Raw genomic sequence first — 11,400 nt, 5'->3', positions numbered from 1 at the left:
GCTGGTTTAGCTCAGTGGATAGAGCATTGGCCCTAGGACTAAAGGGTTCCCTGTTCAATCTCCGGGCCGGTCAGGGCACGTGCGGGAGGCAACAAATTGCTGTCTCTCTCACATAGATGTTTCTCTCTGTCTCTCCCCCTCCCTTCCACTCTTTCTAAAAATAATCAGTGGGAAAATATCCCTGGGTGAGGATTACCAAAAAACCCCCCACAAAAATAAAGGCCAGCTATGCTCATACAACACATACTCAGGTCTTGCCCCCTTCCTGGAATCATTAGCATTAGCAAGGGAGACCAAACAGAACTCCTTTTGGCTCCTTAAATATGCCCCAACTTCCCACACTCTATTAGCATGCCACTTCCTCCAGGAAGCCTGCCTGGTTTCTTCTAGGGGTTCCCTTCCCTCTGCTCCCACAATGCTCTGGGTTCCACCCATCACTGAATGTGTTGTAACTGCCTAATTCCTTGTCTATTTCCATGAGCTGCATGAGAATCTGTGTCTCATTTATCATGGAATCCTCCACATCACCCAGCACATGGCCTAATAAAAGAAATGCCTATGAGGTGGGTGGTATTGTCATTATTATTATTATTGTTATTATTACTGTTATCATCATCATTTTCCCCATTTTACAGATGAGAAAACCTAGACCCTTGCCAAGAGTCACATAACTAGGAACTTGTAGAGGCAATCCATACTCACCCACCACTAACCAACTACCACTAACCAACCATCAGTAAGCACTCAACAAGTGCTATTACATCAGGGCTCAAATCAGAAAACTTTCTGTAGAGCCAGAGAGTAATTTTTTTGGCTTTGCAGGTCATAGGGTCTCTGTTGTGACTATTCAGCTAGCAAAAGCAGCTATGGCCAATATGTCAGCAGATGGGGTGACCGTGTATCAACTAAATTGTGTTTCTAAAAGGAGGCAGGAAGCCACAGGTTATAGTGTGCTGACCCCTGCATTAAATGAATGATGAATGATGAATGAGTAAGTAGAATGCTTAATAAATATTTAGTGAGCACCTACTTATGTTCTGGGCACTGGAGATACAGTTGTAGAACCAAACAGACAAAACGCCTTGCCCTGACATTCCAGTGGGAGAAGCAGACAATAAGCAAATAAGTAAAAACTACGATAGGTCAGAGGCTGCTAGGTGCTATGGAGAAAAATTAAACAAGGGAGAGAATGAGAATTGTATATGGGAATGGAGGGGAATGGGGTGCGATCTTAGGTATGGAAGCCAGGGAAGATCTCTCTGGTAGGAAACCTGAAGGAGGTAAGCGATCACAGTGTATATCTGGGAGAAGAGGGATCCATGAAGCAAGAACAGCACACGCAAAGGCCCTGAGGCTGGATTAGCTTATACCTGGTGGCTCCAGGAACAGTGAGGAGGCCCCTATGGCTGGAGTAGAAATGAGTGAGGGGGAGAGAGGGAGGAGATGAGGGCTGAGAGGTAAACAGAGGACAAATCTGGGTCATGGTGAGGACTTTGCATTTCGCTCCAAGAGCAATGGGGAGCCATGGGAGGGCTGGGAGAGAGGAGGGACAGGGTTTTCCAGGCTCCTCTGTGAAAGCCCTGAAGAGTAACATTTCCCAGTATCGGCCCCAGGATGAAGTCAGTGAACAGAACAGAATGGAATGGAAAAGAATGAACAGCATCCGAGGTTGACCCTCCCAGGCTTCAGACGTGTTGAGATGACGTCTTCCAACCAACACAGCCGAACCCACACAGGCCATTCCCTTCCCCATGGCTTTGTTTCAGGCCCCCCTCATTCCTCATCCTACCAAGCTTGCCTGCAAAACAGCTCCCTCCAGACCCGCATCTCAGAAGCCAGCTAGGTTTCACCCTGGGTTCCTTGGGGCCAGTAACTTCTCTATAGCCACGCAACCCATTTCCTGGTCCATTGGCTTCCAGCTAAACTGCACTCCCAGCTGCTCTTGCAGTTGGATGGGACCTTGTGAGCGAGTTCTAGCCGGTGGAACAGGATGGAGGTGATGGTGTCCCTTCTGGGACTGGCCCATTAAAGCCTCCCGTGGTTTCCTTTCTCACACTCCTTCCTTGCCCTCTGGGTGAGTAGAGAGGACTCCTAGGGCTGTAGGGAGGATGGGGCCATGAGATGGAAGCAGCTGGGGTCATAGAAAAACTGTAAAGAAGAACCTTCTCCTCAAACCCTACTTGATCCAAGCTGGATTGTTCTGTGAACAAGTAAATTCTTACTGTCATTGAAGTGATGCAATTTGTCACAGGAACTACCCTCACGTACCCTGACTCTACCACATCCTACAGCCCACTCAGACCCACTGAAATCAAATTGACCAGAAGAGTGACTCCCATGAATTTAGCGCTTGCTATATGTCAATCGCCGTGATAGGAATTTAACTTACCTTATCACATTTAGTCCTCACACAACCCTGAGATAAAGGTCCTGTCCACATGCCCATTTTATAGATAAGACAGGGCTCAGATAGGTTAAGTAATTTTTGTCTCCAAGATCACAAAGCTAGTAAGTACCTGACTTGAAATTCAAACCAGCCTAATACAGTGGAACCTGGTTTCTCGAATGTCTCCCATCTCAAACAATTTGCTTCTCAACCTGACAACCCTTTAAAAAAATAAAGTTAAAAAAAAATACACACACACACACACACACACACTAGAGGCCCAATGCACAACTGCCCTCGCAGCCCTGGCTTCGTCCAGAAGGTGGTCTGAAAGGTCGTTCAGCTGTCCGGTCTAATTAGCATATTACTCTCTCTCTCTCTCTCTCTCTCTCTCTCTCTCTCTCTCTCTCTCTCTCTCTATATATATATATATATATATATATATTTATATTTATATTTATTATTGATTTCAGAGAGGAAGGGAGAAGGAGAGATAGAAACATTAATGATGAGAGAGAATCATCGATCGGCTGCCTCCCGCACACCGGACCGAGCCTGCAGCCCGGGCATTTTCCCTGACCAGGAATCAAACCATGACCTCCTGGTTTATAGGTTGATACTCAAACACTGAGCCACTCCGGCTGGGCCTGACAACCCTTTCATGCTCATACCTGTAGGATGAGTCACGCATCTCTCAGGTGACAAACAAAGGAGAGAATGCACAAATCTGAGTCAGTTCACCACTGTTAAAATCTCAGGATATTGTGCTGTGAATATTTTTGTGTTTCTTTTGCTGCTGCTTATAATTATTGTAAATTTTTCATTTTTTTACTGTACATTTCCTTTCCTTTTTGTTAAATTCTCATTTACATTTCATGTCCTTTTTGTTTTTAAAGTGTTTATTTATAGGTTAAACAGTACAATAGACATGTACTGTATATAAGAGGTTAAAACAGGGAATTATTTGGGGGTCTGAAACAGATTAATTTAATTTACATTATTTCTAATGGGAAAAAATGTGTCGGTTTTTGAACAGCCTTCCAGAACGAATTAAGTTTGAGGAAAGAGGTTCCACTGTATATAAAGAGCCATGAAAAATCAATAAGAAAAAACAGTCAACAGTACTAGAAGAAAAAAATAATGGGCACGTGATATGAACAAATATTCCACTGAGAGAAAATAAAAATAGCTCTTAAACATAGGAAAAGAGGATCAACCTCATTCAGAAAAAGAAAATAGAAATTGAGCCATAATGAGCTCCACTTATCCCCCAAGTTAGCAACCCTGAATGTGTGACAACAGAACAGTCTGTTATCCAGGCCACAGAGAACAAGTACTCTTACGCATTGAAATCAGGGAAGATCTCTCTGATAAGAAAGATCTTACCAGATCTTTCCAGAGTAATTGGAACAATCCATACGGGAACAATCCCACATAGAGAACAATTGCCCCATCTCCAAAACACACACTCATTCACTCTGAGCCAACAAACTCCCCCAAGTTAGCAACCCTGAATGTGTGACAACAGAACAGTCTGTTATCCAGGCCACCGAGAACAAGCACTCTTACGCATTGAAATCTTTTTTTTAAAAATATATTTTATTGGTTTTTTACAGAGAGGAAGGGAGAGGGATAGAGAGTTAGAAACATCAATCCCACATAGAGAACAATTGCCCCATCTCCAAAACACACACTCATTCACTCTGAGCCAACAAACCCTTCTGAGAATTTATCCCATGGATATACTTGCCCATGTGTAAGGCTGTCACAGGAACATGTACATGTAGCCAGATACTTTTCTAGGTTCTTTACGGTGACTTGTTTATCCCTTACAACGATGCTTTAAGATGGGAATGTTTATCTCCCTTTTACAGATGACGAAACTGAAGCACAGAGAGGTTAAGTGACATGTCCAAGGTCACAGAGTTCAGGAGCGGAAAATGAATCATGGACGAGATCATTGATTGCAGTAAGCTTGTTAGAACAAATGCCAAGTGTCCATGGATGAAACAGAGGTAGGTTAGAGTAATTGTTGAACATAAGGATCCTGGGGCCAGGCTGCCGGGAGCCGATCCATCCTTGCTGCAGAGAAGAAACATCTGCACAGCATATGTTTCGAGGTACCTGACGTATATGGCATACTGTTCTTAATGTTTGCTCTCCTTAGTGCCATGTGTTTTGACCAAGGTCACCTCTCCGAGAAAGGTTGTTTCCCCAGGTGGGGATCTTTCCCTGAGGTTAGGGAGGGGATACAACCCCTTAATTAAGTGCCAGGTGGGTAGTTAAGCTACATAATCTTTACTCCCTGGAATGGAGATAAGAAACGCCCTAAACTTTGTAATAGAAATTGACAGGATTAAAATCGGCTGGTATAAATACGGATGTAACAAGACAATAAACAACACAACCTCATCAGATCCTCATCAGATCCTCATCACATCCTCATCAGATCCACATCAGATCCTCATCAGAACCTCGTCAGCTCCTAACCAGAACCTAGCCAGAGAACATGGCAAAAGATCCTGGACAGAACCTGGCTACAGAACTTCACTGGAGAACCTAGACAGAACATGGCAAAAGAACCTGGATAGAACCTGGCTAAAGAACCTGGTGACTGAACCTGGCTGGAGAACCTAGAGATCCTGGCTAGGCTGCTGATCAACTGAACGCTGTCTCCATGTCATTCCTTCTTCGCCGACTCCGTCCACACCTTTGGGGACCCCTGGACCTGTTGGGGTTGGACCCAACTAGCTCAGTCGGTAGAGCATGGGACTCTTAATCCCAGGGTCGTGGGATCGTGCCCCACGTTGGGCGCCATTCCTGGACCCGTTGGGGTTGGACCCCAACAATTGGCGCCCGAACAGGGACCCCTAGGTAAGCCCCCCTGCACTCGGGACGGATAAGGACTCCACCGTAGAAAGAGGGTGGATAGTCTTTGCCGACTCTGTCCACACCTTTGGGAACCCCTGGAACAGGATTCCCCTAGGTAAGCCCTCCCCCATTGAGAACCCCCACACTCGGGACGGATAGGACTCCACCAGGGTGCTACAGACCCCCCTATAGAGGATAAGTAGGGTAAGAAGGTGGATAGTACAGAATTTAGATTGAGAAGATGTGCCATACTGAGTCTAGAAGAAAGAAGACTCTGTATTGATCTTTAGATTAAGAAGATGTGCCATACTGAGTCTAAAGAAAAAAGACTCTGTATTGATCTTTTAACACATATGCTTGCTAGCAGACGAGTTAAGGTTACGTCCAGTCAGACGGAATGTTTTATACAAGAAGTATGTCCATGCTTTTCTGAGGAAGGAAAGGTGCCGGAAAGGTAAATGTAGAGGCATGGGAGAAGGTAGGCCCAAAGAGCCTTATCCTTAACCCCACTGCAGCCTTTCCACCCCGGAAAAGTGCAGGATTGGAAAGCTCTCCCTGGGGTGATAGATCAGGACTCCAGTAATATCAGAAAGCACCAATCCTACTCTTAAAATGGATACAAGAGAGCATTTGGGTTTTTTTTTTCTTTTTAATGCCTGCCTTGGATTGAGTAAATGCATTATGTGCGTCACCACAATGGATCCAGAGAAGCTCCTTGTCTCATCGTTCCAAAGACTTGGAGTTGCCCCATGACAGAAAAGCGGAAAAAAGAAGAAAAGGAAGGCTATGCAAGGGACTGAGATGCCAACATGGGGTCAGCTGAAGAAGTTAACAACTGAGGCCCAACAGATGGTAGAAAAGCAAGAAGTGGAAGCTAATCTCTCAGCCAAGTCCAAGGACTCTGAGTAAATCAGCAAAAGAAACTTTCATTTAGCAGAAACTCACTTATTTCGTCAAATGGAAAGACTTACTTACAGGAGCCTGGAAGGGACCTGATGTACTTTTAACCTGGGGGAGAGGAGATGCTTGTATGTTTCCACAGGATGCAGAATCACCTGTGTGGATTCCAGACTGTCTAATCCGACCTTATGTCACACGACCCTCCATCTCCTCCTCATCCTCCTCCTCCCCGGTATTATCCATATTGGCCGACCCAGAGGGCACAGCTGACTCCTCCCCGGACACTGACACCACCATCAAGCACCGCCCTGATGGACCCTTTGATGCAGCCTTTCAACTCGCTGACGCTTTGGGAAGCCCATCGCCAATGACGCTGCCCGCTAGCCAGATCAACAAGGACAACCAAACCCCCGACTTGAGGACAGCTGAAATCCCTAGACTGAAGAGGCCAGCAACCTTCTATAAGAACAAGGCTCCTTGTGCACTCCATCCACTATGTTTACAGCTATGCTGGCTATCACTGCTTGTCAGTCTTCTGAGTCTTAAACAACCCAATCCGAGAGGTGGCCGCTGATTTACATGCGCTATCATTTAAAAAATAAAAAAGGGGGAATTTGCCGGGAGCCAGTCCATCCTTGCTGTTTCAATGGACCTGGCATATATAGCATACTGTTCTTAATATGTTTGCTCCCTTTAGCGCCATGTGTTTTGACCAAGGTCACCTCTCGGAGAGAGGTTGTTTCCCCAGGTGGGGATCTTTCCCTGAGGTTAGGGAGGGGATACAACCCCTTAATTAAGCGCCAGGCGGGTAGTTAAGCTACATAATCTTTACTCCCTGGAATGGAGATAAGAAACGCCCTAACCTTTGTAATAGAATTGACAGGATTAAAATCGGCTGGTATAAATACGAATGTAACAAGACAATAAACATCAGATCCACATCAGCTCCTCATCAGCTCCTCATCAGCTCATCATCAGCTCATCATCAGATCCTCATCAGATCCTAACCAGAACCTAGCCAGAGAACATGGCAAAAGATCCTGGACAGAACCTGGCTACAGAACTTGGCTGGAGAACCTAGACAGAACATGGCGGGAGAACCTGGATAGACCTGGCTGGAGAACCTGGCTACAGAACCTGGCAACAGAACCTGGCTGGAGAACCTAGTGAGAGAACATGGCTACAGAATCTGGCGGGAGAACCTTGCTATGCTGATCAACTGAATGCTGCCTCCATGTCCTTCCTTCTTCGCCAACTCCGTCCACACCTTTGGGGACCCCTGGACCTGTTGGGGTTGACTCCAACACCAGGCTGCCTGGGTCAAGTCCCGACTCTGCCACTTTCAAATTGGGTGCCCTGGAGCAAGTTACTTAACATCTGTGTGCCTCAGTTTCTCCAAACGAAAAAGGAGGATAATAATACTTTCTACCTCACAAGTTGTGGTGGGAATTAAACGAGTTACTAGTAATGTATAGAGAGCATTTATACTAGGTATCAGTGAGCTTTTTCTACAAAGATCTGGAGAGTAAATACCTTCAGCTCCTCAGGCCAGACAGTCTGTCGCAACTACTCAACTCTATAATTGTAGCTGGAAATCAGCCATAGACAGTACATAAATGAATGTGCATGGCTGCGGGCCAATAAAACTTTATTTATAGGAACATACTGTGGACACATTCAGCCCCTGATTGTAGTTTGCTGTCCCATGGTTTAGGCTAAACCTGACACATACCATAATATAAGTGGTTTGTTAAATAAATGAATTATCTGGGAACATCATATAGCCATTTTCGGAAAGGAATGAGGACAATCTTTATGTATGGATTTGGTAAAATTCCCAAGGTGATTATTAAACTGAGGAAAGCAGGGTATAAGGCAGTGGATAGTATCTGCTATTTTTCATGTGAAGGGAGGAGTGTAATAAGTAAGAACATGAATTCTTTTTTGCTTATATTTGCATAAAGAAATTCTGGAAGGACATACAGTCAACTTTTAAAAAGTCTACTAGGGTTCCCTTTTCTCCACATCCTCGCCAGCACTTGTCATTTGTTGATTTGTTGATGGCAACCATTCTGACAAGTGTGAGGTGATGCCTCATTGTTTTAATTTGCATCTCTCTGAAGATCAGAGACTTTGAGCAGTTTTCATTTGTCTCTTGGCCATCTGTATGTCCCCTTTGGAGAAGTGTCTATTTAGGTCCTTTGCCCATCTTTTAATTGGATTGTTTGTCTTCCTTTTGTTAAGTTGTATGAGTTCCTTATACATTTTGAATATTAACCCTTTATCAGATGTATCATTGCCAAATACGTTCTCCCATACAGTGGACTCCTTTTTCATTTTGTTGATGGTCTCTTGTGCTGTGCAGAAGCTTTTTACTTTGATGTAGTTCTATTTGTTTATTTTCTCCTTAGTTTCCTTTGTCTTAGGAGATGTGTCTATAAACATATTGCTACAAGAAAAGTCTAAGATTTTGCTACCTGTGGTTTCTTCTAGGATTTTTATGGTGTCCTGACTTACATTTAAGTCCTTTATCCATTTTGAGTTTATTCTTGTGTATGGTGTAAGTTGGTGGTCTAGTTTCATTTTTTTGCATGTATCTGTCCAATTTTCCCAGCACCATTTATTGAAGAGACTGTCTTGACTCCACTGTAGGCTCTTGCCTCCTCTGTCAAATATTAATTGAGCATCATGGCTTGGGTCGATTTCTGGGGTGTCTATTCTGTCCCACTGATCTATATGCCTGTTCTTGTGCCAGCACCAGGCTGTTTGGATTAGTGGCTTTGTAGTGTAACTTGAAATCTGGTATTGTGATTCCTCCAACTTTGTTCTTTCTCAAGATTGCTGCGGCATTCCTGGGTCTTTTTTGGTTCCATATAAATTTTTGGAGTGTTTGTTCTAGATATGTGAAATATGCTGTTAGTATTATAATAGGGATTGCATTGAATCTATAGATTGCTTTGGGTAGTATGGATATTTTAATGATGTTAATTCTACCAATCCATGAACACGGTAAAGGGAACCCTATACACTGCTGGTGGGAATGCAGACTAGTGCAGCCATTATGGAAAACAGTATGGAGTTTCCTCAAAAAATTAAATATGAACTGCCATTTGACCCAGTGATCCCACTTCTAGGAATATATCCTTAGAAACCCAGAACATCAATCAGAAAGAATATATGATATGCACCCCGATGTTCATAGCAGTGCAATTTATAACAGCTAAGATCTGGAAACAGCCCAAGTGCCCATCAGTAGAGGAGTGGATAAAAAAGCTGTGGTACATTTACACCATGGAATACTATGCAGCAGTAAAAAAGAAGGATCTCTTATGCTTTGAGACAGCATGGAGGGACCTGGAGAGTATTATGCTAAGGGAAATAAGCCAGTCAGAGAAAGACAAGTATCACATGATCTCACTCGTATGTGAAATCTAAAGAACAAAATAAACAGATGAACAAAATAGATCCAGAGACATAGAAGCATGGAACAGACTGTTGAATCTCAGATGGAAGGTGGACGTGGGGGGTAGGTAGGAAGAAGTTAACCAAAGAACTTGTATGCATATATGCATAACCTATAGACACAGATAATAGTGTGGTGAAGGCCAGGGGTGGTGCACAGGTACAGATTAGAAGGGGTCAATGGGGGGAAAAGGGGACATCTGTAATACTTTCAACAATAAAGATTTTTTTTAAATGAATAAACCTTTAAAAAAATGTAGTCACTTTGGGGGAAGGTAGGAACTGGGTATGTGTGGGTATCTGAGGGACAGGACTAGAAGTTAAATTTTCCCCTGTATGTCTTTTTATGCATTTTAATACCTGAATGATATGGATGCATTATTTAACCAAATTCTTAAATCATCTAAAGATTCTATTGGGCTCTCTGTCCCCTGGCTCAGGCTTCTTAACCTCAGCACTGCTGACATTTGGGGCAGGATGATTCTCTGTTGTGTGTGGCATCTGTGGGCTGTTGAGCAGCATCCCTGGCCTCTATCCACTAGATGCCAGCAGCATCTCCTAAATGGGGGGCAAGCCCTAGCCGGTTTGGCTCCGTGGATAGAGGGTCGACCTGCAGACTGAAGGGTTTCAGGTTCAATTCTGGTCAAGGGCACATGTCCTGGCTGTGGGCTCGATTCCCAGTAGGGGGTGTGCAGGAGGCAGCCGTTCAATGACTCTCTTATCATTGATGTTTTATCTCTCCCTCTCCCTTCCTCTCTGAAATCAATAAAAGTAAATAAAAACTAAAAATAAAAATAAAAGGAGGTCAAAATCGCTGTGGTTGAGAACTACTACCCTCACCCAATTCCTACCTGCGTGTTTGCTGCCCTCCCTCCCGCTACCTCACATCCTTTCTAAAAAGGCTTGTTAGTGAGGGTTTATCAGGTATCAGACACTGCCATGGTAAGGAGTACTGAAATATCATAAGAATCCACCCCGAAAAGGTGACGTTTTCATTTACAGCTCACAGAGGGGAAACCAAGGCTCGGGGAGGGGAAGCCAGGAAGTGGTGGCACCAGCACTTGAACCCACGTCTGGCTCCTCCAAGCCACCGCCCCCTAGCCCACCCTCCTGCCCGCTCCCTTTCCTGCCTGTGCCAGCGGCACCAGCGTTCACTGAGCTGGGGACCTTGACATCATCTTGGCCCCAGAGCCTGTCCCCACCCCAAGTCTAATCAGCTCCCAAGTCCTGGTGGATCTTTCCCACAATGACTGTCACATTCATCTCTTCCTCTTCACGCCCTTAGCCTTCAAGTTTCCTTCATCGCTGCAACCCAGAATGTGGAGTCTCAGAGAAAGAGTTGGGTTGAGCTCCAGGGGCAGAGTTGGGCTGTCTGGTCATTATAGCCGCTTATGACAGTAGCATCCATTCTCTCTGGGCCTCAGATCTGAGGGACCTTCCAGCTTGAAGATTCCCTCCAATCAGACCTCACCCATGAACCATTTCCACCAGCCAGGCCACTCACTGCCCTGCAGTGCAGCACAGCCTGTGTGGGCATTCACCCTTTCCGACCCCAGGGCCTTTGCACTGGCAGCACCCCCTAGGAGAAGCACGGCTTCCCCAGACCCACATGGCTCATTCATTCCCTCACTTTCCCCAGGTCTCTGCTCCAACGTCACCTTATCAGTGAGGCCTCCCAGACGCCCTACTCAACAGTGCGGCCTGATACGCCTGAGTCCCCATTCCTGCTTTGTTTGTTCCAGAGTACATACTACCTCCTGACAATTTATATGTTCCTTCCT

At 44.9% G+C, this 11,400-nt stretch overlaps 1 protein-coding gene and 1 non-coding gene across 2 annotated transcripts in view; one reads left to right on the top strand and one right to left on the bottom strand.

Moving 5' to 3' along the window:
- The window catches only part of VAV1 (vav guanine nucleotide exchange factor 1), a 55,160-nt gene that overhangs the window by 41,845 nt on the left and 1,915 nt on the right, over positions 1 to 11,400 (bottom strand). The gene's annotated exons all lie outside the window — the stretch shown is intronic.
- On the top strand, positions 5,128 to 5,200 carry TRNAK-CUU. The gene has a single exon. It is a non-coding gene; the product is annotated as a tRNA-Lys (tRNA).

The sequence above is a fragment of the Myotis lucifugus genome, unplaced genomic scaffold (genome assembly GCF_000147115.1).
Source record: "Myotis lucifugus unplaced genomic scaffold, Myoluc2.0 scaffold_743, whole genome shotgun sequence".
Taxonomy (NCBI): Eukaryota; Metazoa; Chordata; class Mammalia; order Chiroptera; family Vespertilionidae; genus Myotis; species Myotis lucifugus.
Note: the sequence above shows the minus strand (reverse complement) of the source record. Positions and strands in the feature narration are given on the sequence as shown.